This window comes from Sorex fumeus, unplaced genomic scaffold (assembly GCF_029834395.1).
Source record: "Sorex fumeus unplaced genomic scaffold, SorFum_2.1 ptg000098l, whole genome shotgun sequence".
In the NCBI taxonomy this organism is placed as follows: Eukaryota; Metazoa; Chordata; class Mammalia; order Eulipotyphla; family Soricidae; genus Sorex; species Sorex fumeus.
Window position 1 is genome coordinate 38387532 of NW_026606155.1, and position 12059 is coordinate 38399590.

Consider the following 12059-nt stretch of genomic DNA (forward strand, 5'->3'; position numbering starts at 1 on the left):
CTCAGTGGTTTATCTTATGGAGAAATAACTTTCACATATAGCAATTAGTTATGAATGGCACATATGTTATTTGGATAACATAATTTCAGAAATTGAGCTTGAGTAATATTTAGTGGCTATTAACTGCATTTGCTCAATATTTCTGATTTTTATATTCAGTCTAACTTAGCACAATGTGAATATTTCTCAAACTTTGTGAAATATTAGTGGGTTCCATTCCATTGTTAATCTTTAGCAAATTTTATTAATTTTTAAAAGGCAACATAATTTATTCATCAAAGTTGATTTTCAGGCATACAGTGTTTCAACAACCAATCCTATTACCACTATTGCCTTCCTTTCACCAGTGTTCTCCAAGTTCCCTTCTTGGTAGGCATATTTTTAAGTCTGATTAGTGTATTTAGATCTCATGGTATCAGTGTTTTAGCTTTTTAGATATATACATATACACACAGATCTACACCATCAATGCCCCAAAGGCTCATGATCCTCATAAACTAGAATATGCCTCCTCTTACTCCACCCTCATTCCCAATTTCTTTCCATGTCCTTCTCATTTCTATAATCTACACCCCAGGGTAATCTAGGTATCTCTCCCCCTCCTCTTTGATACCATGCACTCTCTGGTTATTTGTTTTGTTGTTTGCATTTTGGGCCACGTCCTGGGTGCTCAGGGCTTACTTCTATTCTGTGTTCAGAGACTGTAACTGATGGAGTTTTCATATGTGGTGCAGGCAATCAAACTTGACTCACATGTGTGCAAGGCAAGTACCCTGCCAACTATGCTACCTCTGCAGCTCTACTACCCTGCTAAATCTATATACCACAGATAAGTGAGATGATGCAGTATTTTTTCTTCTTCTGACCACTTAACATGATGTTCTGTAGTTCCACTCAGGCCTAAACACTGATACCATGAGACCCAACTACAATAATCAGACTTAAAAATATGCCTATCAAGAAGGGAACTTGGGGGACACTGGTGAAAGAAAGGCAATACTGGTGATAGGATTTGTTGTTGAAACACAGTATGCCTGAGGTGACAAGTATTTTAATTCCTGTACCATCTCACTGGTCCCTCCATTTTAATGAGGTAATTTGGTTTATAAGAAGTACTGTTCTATGTTTTGGAATTGCAATGTCACATTACGCTCACCAGAGTGCTAACATTCAGCTTATTTATTGCTTTTCCCTGTCACTTGTAAAGTTCAGTTCTGTGGTCAGAGTCTGGGGGTTTCTTTTCCTTGGATGCTTCCTCATTCCTTGTTTATGTACTCCAAGTAAGACCACCCAGTATTTATTTCTCTTCCATATTTTACTTAGTATGTTGCTCTTCAATTTCATCTGTTATAGCAAAAGGCAAAATTTCATCTTAGAGCTGAGTAGTATTCGTGTGTGCGTGTGTACATATAAACACATCATCTTTAAAGTTTTGGCCTTTGGGTTACACTCAGTGCTACCCTAAGTTTATTCCAGGTTTGGTACTAGGGGTTGTTTCAGGGTGCCAGGAACTGAATCTGGGGTTCCCAGTAAAACCTGGCTGCAGTCCTTTGAGCGCCCTTCCTAGCCCTTGTACCACATATATTTATTCATCTGTGTTGGGGACTTGGGCTGTTTCCACATCTTGGCTAATGTAACTTTGCGATGAACATATGCATATCTTTTCTAATTAGTGTTTTGTGTTCTTGGGACAGATAGATACCTCAGAGAAACTGGGATCGTACGTTAGTTCTATTTTTAGCTCTTAAAAAAAATGGAAAGCCTCATGAATTTGTGTGCTATCCTTGCAAAGGAGCCATGCTAATTTTCCCTGCATTGTTACAAGCCAGAAGCGAGCACTTATTTTTAACTTTTTGAAAAGTCTCCATTCAGCCCCCCCCCCCTTTTTTTTTCTTTTCGCGTGACACCCAGTGATGCTCAGGGGTTACTCCTTTACTCCTGGTTCTGCACTCAGGAATTACTTTTGGCAGTGCTTGAGGGACCATATGGAATGCTGAGGATTGAACCCGGGTCATCTGTGTGCAAGGCAAATGCCCTACCCACTGTATTATGATAGGCTCCTATTGCTCCAGCACTCAGTCCTTTCTTAACTCCAAGGAACCAATTAATCAAGAGGAGCATTCCTGCAATGTGCTCTGCAGTTGAAAAGTCAACATCAAGGTCAAATGGACAATTCATATAATTTTTATAATTCATATAATTTTGATGGAAAATGAATTATAGACAACTGCATGAAAAAGTTCTTTTAATTTTTGGTATGAACATTGAATATCTATGCACGTAGAATTTGGTATAATACTCAGATGAAGCTGGGCAGAAAGTGAAGAACAAAGACATTAGTTTATCCAGGTCCACCCAGTTTGTAAATGGCAGAGCTATTTTTAAAATCAGGTCTGGAGGCCTGCAAACTGTTATTTTCTCTGCCTTTATGAATAATGGAAATGTTCAAAATTATGACTTGGAATTCTTGGATACTGGCAACCTTTTGGGTGTTTGGGAATCACTGAAACCTGTGACTCTATGGAGCAAAGGAATTCTCTGCATCTCGGGTCATATAATATTGAACAAAATCTAGACTGCCCTGGTGTAGCAGGGAGTTTAGAAAGCAGTTGTATAGTTCCAGGAGGGAATTTCTAAGATAGGAGTGCCAAATACTTTAAGGTTCACTGGAGTGTAAGAACAAGGAATGTCCTATGATGGCAGCAATGCAGGCCTCAGCACTTGCTAGTCTAACAGGCTGAGCCAAAACCTGTACCATGTGGCTGGAGAGCAGCCATGAATGGTGATAAATTCTTTAACTAGTGTTAGAGATGGCAGTTACCGGGCACAGTGTGGACTGAACCAGTTTGCTCATCGACTTTATTTTTACACATATAGTAAAGATCTAATCAATCAAACATCACTGTCGCTGTTGGTGGAAGAACAATCTGCTTCATTTCATATTTAATACCTTGCTGATGTTTCTGGTGGCATTAGAAATACTGGCAATGTGAAGATGAATGTCACCGTCACCAAGAATTTCAAAATATTGGTGTGGGAGGTGGGAGAAAAAAACTTGCAAGTGAGACCTATGCTCTAGATCTTGCGTTTTTCTTAATTTACTTGTATACACACACACACACACACACACACACACACACAGCCCTATTGTATGTATGTATAGGTAAAGTAATAAGGCTTTACTCCAACACTGAAATTCTGTAATACATTGTACACAAATATTTAGGCATATCCGGCCAGGGCAACAGTACAACGGGTAGAGCATCTGCCTTGCAAATGGCTGACCTGGGTTTGATCCCCGGCATTCCATATAGTCCCCCAGCACTGGCAGGAGTAATTCCTGAGTGCAAAGCCAGGAATAACCCCTGAGAATCACTGGGTGTGACCCAAAAGAAAAAAAAAATTTAGGCATAGCAATTGGCTAAATATATTAGTTTTTCTTCACTTTTGTCTATTGTTTATTCCTATCACCCAATTTAAACATCATTATATCTTCTTCACTGGTAAAAGAGAGGCAAAATTCATACTAGAACATGTGAACAAGCATTCAAAATTAGCAAGAAAGGGCGGTAGAAAGTAGAGACCAAATGCATATATGCTGGAAATGTTTGCACATTTGTATATCAGAAATTGAACACTTTCCTTATAAACTTATTTATAGTCAAAAATTACTGCCTAGCTAAATCACTTAATTCAGGTTTCTGGGATTGTCTGCCAGAATAGACCTAGAAAGACCTCTGGGAGGGAGGCCCCTCTTTCCTTTGCCTGTTGAACTGTAACAATCAACCCTGTGTAACTATTTTTTTTTAAGCCTTATTTTTGGGGGCCACAACAGCTTTGTTCAGGGGTTACTCCTGGCAGTGCTCAGGGAATCATACGGGAGGTCAGAGACCGATTCCAGGTTGGCTGTGTACAAGGCAAGGGCCTTACCTGTTGTTTTCTCTCCAGCCTTCTCTTTGTGTAATTTTTGTACAAACAAGTCCTTTGTATTACAATGATAATATACTGTAAGAGTTTTTATGCACCACTGGAAAAAAATTAGAATTAGCTTTTTTCACCTTGGTCTAGGAGGACAACAGTGAAAGGTTAACATTAGTTATGAGGATTTTTTTCCCCTTTTCTGGTTTTGAAGACACACCTGGAGGTGCTTAGGGGACCATGTGGTGCCACAATCAGGGATTAAACCCAGGTCTCTGACATGCAAAGTGTATCTTGTAGCAGTTTGAGTCATCTCCTGGCCTCATAAGGTTTTCTTCTAAGTGTATAGTATCAGAATGGCAGGAGGAGGGGAGATGAAAGGGGAAAGTGGGTGTGTGAAAATAGAGAACTATAACCCTTCTAAAAATGGACCAATTTAAAAAAACGGAATTTAAAAAACTGACCAATTTAAAAACAACTTAATTTTTTTAAAAAAAGCTATCTCTATTATTTGAGTCCCTTAGCAATTTTAATTTTAAATTTCAGGTTATACCTTATAGTCAACTGTTTTTAGGGTATTAACATATATAAAATGACAAGTGCTATTTTAATACGCATGAGGGAAATGCATATTACAGGCATGAAGTCAGAGTATTCACTTTAATTACAAAGTACTCTCTTAGTTAACAAGCTAAGTATTATAAACTACTTCTGGTTATACACTTAGCTAAAGTGAGTTAGAAACTTGGCATTTGCTTTAGTTTAGGTTCATTTTTTTTTAAGTTTATGAATACAGAAGTTGTGAGGGGAAAATGTTAAAATATTCACTTAAACATGTGGGGCCTGAAGCATAGTATGGTAGCTTCAAATGCCTGTCTTGCAACTTTGCAAATGTACAGGCAGATCATGAATTCAAATCCTCAGGGTCCCTTGTGATCCTGGCAGCTCTATGGTTCAAGTCTGGCAACTGTTCTTGAGATTCCTGATGTGAGCCCCCCACCTACCGCCCCCAATTAATTCATAACTTAAAAATAATTTTTATGAATTCTTTCCGGAATTTTAAAGTGCTAAATATATAAATACATTATAGTTAAGTGCTATAAAAATGGTAACATAAAGGGTCTGGTTAAGAGGTTTTTAATTGGCTAATAATCTTATGCCATGTTGGCTGCGTGCAAGGCAAACGCCCTACCACAGTGCTATCGCTCCAGCAGAGTATGGCAAACTCCCCGTGGCGTACCCTATATGCCAAATACCAGTAACAATTATGGGGCTCATTCTCATAACCTTGAAAGAGCCTTGAATATGGCACTTTTTAAAATCTCAGGGCTAGGACGAAGGAGACGTTATTGGTGCCTGCTCGAGGCAATCGATGAACAACAGGATGATCATGATCGTGAATAATCTTATACCTGGTGAGAATTCTAGGTTAAATGTATAAATTTCCTTTTGGTGAATGTAAAAAGATCCTTCATGAAAAGTTAGTCAATTCAGGCTATTTTTACTCTGGAGAAGCCTGTGTTCCTTCCTGAACAAGTACTCCTCTCTCTCCCCTCACATGTCTCAAGTAAATTTCTTAAAAAACAACAAAGTACTTCACTTCAAACACACAAGAAATTAGTCAAACAATCACTGTCCTTCCGTTGTTCATCGATTTGCTCGAGCAGGTCCAGTGACGTCTCCATTTTGACACTTGTTGTTACTGTGTTTGGGATATTGAATACATCATGGGTAGCTTGCCAGACTTTGCTGTGCGGGCAAGACACTCTCGGTAGCTTGCCGGAGAGGGTTGGAGGAATCAAACCCGGCTCATCTGGGCTGGCTGTGTGCAAGGCAAATGCCCTACCGCTGTGCTATCGCTCCAGCCCAAGAAATTAGTCAATCCAGGATATTATAGAATACCATATTATATTCAATGATATCTGCTATATGTCCATATACTTTACTTTTTAAATTTTTATATTTATTTTTGGTCTTTTTGGGTCACACCCAGCAGTGCTCAGGAGTACTCCTAGCTCGGTACCTAGAAATTACTCCTGGTGGTGCTCCGGGAAATTTATGGAATGCTGGGGATTGAACCTGGGTCAGCTTTGCAAAAGGCAAATGCTCAATCTGCTATACTATCGTCCCATCCTGTCTGTCTGTCCGTCTGTCTATCTATCTATCTATGGGGGGGAGGTTACACCAGGCAATGCTCAGAGGTTTGTCCATATACTTTAATCCATGTTAATATATCACATCTCCCACTTCTAAAGTAGCATTTTAGCACTGTCCTCCTGTTGTTCATCGATTTGCTTGAGTGGGCACCAGTAACTTCTCACAACAAATTGTGAGACTTATTACTGTTTTTGGCATATTGAATACATCACGGGTATCTTGCCAGGATTTGCCATGCAGGCGAGATACTCTCGGTAGTTTTCCAGGCTCTGTGAGAGGGGCAGAGGAATCGAACCTGGGTCTGCTGCATGCAAGGCAAACGCCCTACCCGCTGTGCTATCGCTCCAGCCCACTTCTAAAGTATCAGATTTAAATTGCTCATATCAGAGGGGAGAAAGTTAAAATTATTTCTAATTACTTTTCTCCCTATTTATACTGCTACTAAATTTTACATGTCTGATTGGCATGCTTGTTTTCAACTGCCATCTTGTCTATTCTATATTCAATTTTTATGAAATCAGCATCAGTGTAGCTCATAACTCAGTTGTTTTTTAAGAAATCAAGCTATTTCTCCAACATACATACTACTTATGTATGTTAATATATTTATGTATTTACCCACTTCATTAATTTCACAATTGTTTTCATTATTATTTTCTGCTTATATGCATTATAGTTTGAGAGGAAAGTTAATATAAAACATTTGGATGTGAGTGGAAAGAATAATCCAATATTACAGCACCAAAATACTTAAGTATCCTGTCTAAAATATATGTGAATCACTTTTGTTATCACTCATGCACTGTGACAATTGGAGAAAGCAGGCTGTTTGAGACGCAACAGATATTCTTTGACCACTTCAATAAACACAATGTCAACATTCACTTTAATAACCTTCCCTTTGTTAATGCAAAACTAGTGCATTTTTTCCTTGCTTCTGGCTGAGCCATGACTAGATGAGTAGCAACAGCAGAGTACTGAAAGAATTTTTCAACAGCAATTTGCTTGTTCTAATTTACTTTTCAAGGTTGATGATAAGGATCATTATGTTGCTTGCAACAAAAAGATCTACTTTTATTAATTTGATTCCGTCATTCCTCTTGTTCTCATCATACTTAAGCTTCCCTGGCAGTTTTAAGTGAATCACAAGTGCCACCGGTGCTCCAGTTCTATAGTTTCACATATGAAACAAACTTCTATTATCCTACAGAAACATGTTTTAACCTGTCCAGAATGTACGGGCACATGCAAGTGAGTGACTCAGATTTAAAACCTGTGTCTTTTGTTATTCAAGTAGAAGTACTCTTCCTAGAAAGTAAATCTTGAAGGAGTTCAATACTTCTCAGCTATGTGAGGGACACAGTTCTAACATTTAAAGAAACCAGCTAAGTGATTTGAAAATCCAATGGTCTACAATCAGACTAAATACAACTGTATACCTGGTAGTGAAAACAAACTGCAAAGTAACAAAGAGTACAAATAAAATGCAAAACACACACGCAAGCTATATGCTTCAAATTGGGAAAAAGCCTTGGGGTTTAACGTGAACTCTTTATAACCTGCAGAGGGCACTCAAGTCCCTTAAAAGAAAAAGCAAAAATTTCAAGAATAATTTAGAATTTTTCCACTTTTATCATTAGCAATATGTATTCACTAGTTTTTAAAGTGAAACTGTTATTTAAGGAAGACACAATTTTACTTCAAATGTTTAATATACTAGAGATATATAAATTTCCATGTGCCCCCCTGGAAAAACAACTCATCAGGTAGGATCCATTCCAGGGGCATCTGTTAATATCTAAATAATGTACATCATATATTAACAACACTGCCACTGATCTGTCAAGACCTTAAAAAAGTCAACCCAAATCACAAAGTAAGTTGCTTTTAAGGTATTAAACTACATATATGCACTGATTCTATATGACAATAAAAGTTGTTAAAGTTGATTGGAAATTCAGCTTATAAGGTAGGGGTGTGTATGTGGGGGGGGGCAAAGTGGGAGAGGACAACCTGGAGGTTCTGGGGGAACTTTCAGTTCTGGGAAGGGAATTCTTCTTTCTCCTGTATGCAAAGCAAACACTCAGCACATTTAGCTATCTCTCCTGACCTTCTCATAAGAATTCCAATCATTTTGTAAGCATAATCTCATGAATTATGACCATTTTCATTATAATAAATCTCTTTATTACTAACATTGCGTTTAGAGGGAAGGTTCTGGAATTGTCTTTAAATATTATTCCTCTGACATGATACTTTAAGAAGTTGGTCTGGCACCAACATAATTTAGGTACATATGTATGCATGTGTATATGTATATATTTGCACACATATGGGTTTATATATGTATAAACTTATATTTAAAAAATGGTTCACAAAATTTCTAGGCTAAAGTATGAGGCAGGGAATGTGGCCCAATAATAGAACACGTGCCTTGCTATTTGTGAGGTCTTGGGCTATCCCTAGCACTACAAAATAATGATATATATAAAAGTAACTGAAATATTGTATTAAAAGCTATTACAACTCAAAAAAAATCACTGGAAAGCATTAAAAGTGCTTTAATAGTGTTAGCCATTAATAATACTGTTAATATTTAAAAAATGTTACAAAGTATTATTTCTTTTTAAGAGTTGTAAAATATATTTGCAGATTAAATCACTTGGTATCATGCAAAATAATGTGACTGATGCTTTTCCATCATTTTACTTAGGCACTATGAATTTACAGAAAATTCACAGAAACTTTAAAAAGTAATTTTTTTTTCTTTTTGGGTCACGCCCGGCGATGCACAGGAGTTACTCCTGGCTCTGCACTCAGGAATTCTGGTGGTGCTCAGGGGACCATAGGGATGCTGGGAATCGAACCCGGGTTGGCCACATGCAAGGCAAACGCCCTACCTGCTGGGCTATTGCTCCAGTCCCTAAAAAGTAAATTCTTGAGACTAGAGCAATAGTAGAGAGGATAAGGCATTTGCCTTGTATAGTGGCTGATTCAGGTTCAATCTCAGGCATTCCATGTGATTCCCTGAGAACTGCCAGGAGTGATCCGAGTGAAGAGCCAAGAGTAAGCTTTGAGCTTAGCCAGCGATGGCCCCCAAACAAAAAAAAAAGTAAACTATTTAAGAAACCTAGCACAGAACATCCCTTAAAATCTTACCCCTAAAATATTATGCACAATTCCATAGAGGATTTCTAAGTCTGAAAATTACAGAAGTAAAAGTACGCAGTTATGGGGCTGGAGTGACAGCACAGCAGAAAGGGCGTTTGCCTTCCACGCGGCCAACCCGGGTTCGATTCCCAGCATCCCATATGGTTCCCTGAGCACAGCTGGGAGGAATTCCTGAATGCAGAGCCAGGAGTAACCCCTGAGCATTGCCAGGTGTAACCCAAAAAGCAAAAAAAAAAAAAAAAAAAAAAAAAGGAAATATACAGTTATAAGAATAGGGAATAAAGAAATAGAAGATAATATTCTACATATGGATATTTTGATAATTTAAAGCAATTACTTTGTGTAACAATTCTGTAATGGTATCATTTCATTTGCCTTTTTGAAAAAAAATCTGCATTCTGAAAATGAATGTTATTACTCTTATCATGGGACTATATAAACTCCTTCCTGAAAGAACCAAGTTATAAAGCTTTGAAATCAGAAGTTTTAAGATGTGTATTACATACAGTATGTTCTCCCCAATTGTATTATTCTTTAAGACAGTATCTTTATATATTTTCCCTAGTTGTATTATTCTTTAACACAGTATCTTTATCGAGGGAAGACAGGAAGAAACTAGTAGTTTTTTAAGGTACACGTATTTTCTCAGCCTACGTTGTAGTCAATGTTTTTTGATTTGGGGGTTATCTCGGGGCCAGTAAGTATATACTCTAGTACATGAAACAAAACTAGAAGATGTGTTTAGAATGTAGTCTTTGTTTCTTCTTTCTTCAAAGACTTTCTTCAAATCACTGTTAGGCAAAGCCAAAAGAAATGTTTGCTCTATTACGTAAGAAATAAACTTCATTTGGTATTCAATTGACTTTCTAACTTAGCAGACAGGACTTTACATCTTCAAATACTGAAAATAAATTGCATTCTTGGCCCTTGCTTTAAAAGGTTACAGAGAATAAACGCACACCCTGGTAGTGTTCTAGTGATCTCCCTGATCTCAGTTGCACTTTGTCAGAACGAGGTAACTGGTAGTTAAGTGAAATACCCTAGATCAAAGGGGGATTAATCACCAACTGAATCCTTGCTGAATAAACCTGTCATTCAAGAAAATTATTTCCACTGAACTTAGCAGAGGATTGAAAGTATTTGCATAACAGGGACTAACGTACTTCAGCCAGGTTAAAAGGTTCAGAATTCATCCCATGTTTAGCTTTTTGCCTCCTTTTCCTTTCAGCAGCCTGGTACAATGGTTTCTAATCTGATAATACAGCTAACTATCTAAATGATGTCAGAACAGGAAAGTATTGCAAAGTTTGGATGAGGGATGGATCAATTTCACTTTCAGTAACTCTAAATCTGATTTGTTGGAATTTAAGATGTAATCCTAAAAAAGTCCCTTAAACCTGAGGACTGTTTTATTAACATCCCTTTTCTGACCTTTGTCTTAGAAACAACTGTTCTGCTGTGGCTGCAGGCTCTTCAGAGACTCTGGATGATAACTTGACACACCTACCTCCAGGGGTGGTGTCAAAGTCGATGAATGTCTATACAGTGTACAACTATAATAAAAACTACAAGAAAACCATTAGCAGCAGATAACATGTACAAAATTGTGCTTTGGAAGGACTGAATACACAAAGTCACAATAATTTTATCTCAGAAAGAATGAGTTGTAAAGACAATAAGTTTTGAGACAAGTTAATATTTAATCAGTAAAAAATTTAAAAAACAATGCTTTTAAGAATTGCTGGTTAGACTATTTATTCCAAACCTGATGCTTGAATCAATAATTTAAAAAGTGAAAAATATCCACCAAGATAGTGGCGCTGCCTTTCATGGTATGGGTATTTGCTGGCTTAAAAAAGTTTAAAATGTTAATTAGGGAAAAATGAAATAAAGAGTTTTATCAAAATCACAAACCATTTTTTCTGGAATATATTTGCAAATATTTAACACTGCTTGTGTCTTTTGGGTCTATCAAAGAATAATTATCCACCAGATAGACAAAGATTTCATAATCATATTTTGGCACTAAAAGAGAATATAGCAATTCTCTATCCAGAGTAGGTCTGATGCTATCCAAATCTTTAACTGGAAGTAGGTGCTCATATTCACTGCAAATGCAAAGCATCTTTCAAGTTGAAAAATGCAAAGAATAGTTATCAAAGAAAATGAATAAAATCCATAGTGAGATAATTTTTTAGAAAATGATTGAAGTTTTAACCCAAGAAAGGACTCTTAGAGTGTCTTATAGCTTAGAATAAGAACATGTCAATCACGATTAAGCTTCTGGAATCGGAATCCCTTTGAAATGCAGCTGTTTCTTCTTTAATTGTGGCAGCAGACTCTGAAGAAAAGAAAGGTCCAGCCTTAAAGATGAGTAAGGAATACAAAATAGCTCAGGATTAGTTGTGGAGTTCAAAGGTCGCTAATTACACTAAGGAGTTCCCAGACACAGGGAAAACATTAAACAGGTCACCTACCAAACGGAAAACAGACTTTGTCTTCAGAAATTATCCTGAAGTGACAGGTTTCTAGACAAAATCAAAAAGCATCACATTGTGCCCAGCTGATCTCAATGGGATGAACACAAGAGTTGGTTTTAGCTCTATAGCGTTACATTAGATGAGATGGCAACAGATGGTATCAGGTTCTTCGCTGGCCCTACTCTTCTCCAGTACTCCCTAGGTTTTTCTCAGATTTCTAGAAATGTCGAATTGAAGAATCACTAGTTTTCTGATTGCTTATAAAGAAGTTTTGCCTAGGGGATTATTCTGAATCTCTGCCTACTCACTAGACAAATGCTTCTGGCCTACTTA

General features: G+C 37.4%; 1 pseudogene; it reads right to left on the reverse strand.

Annotated features, from left to right (window-relative positions):
• Positions 1-1747: 1747 nt before the first annotated feature.
• LOC130042190 (uncharacterized) lies at positions 1748-1837 on the reverse strand (annotated as a pseudogene).
• Between the last annotated feature and the right edge of the window lie 10222 nt (positions 1838-12059).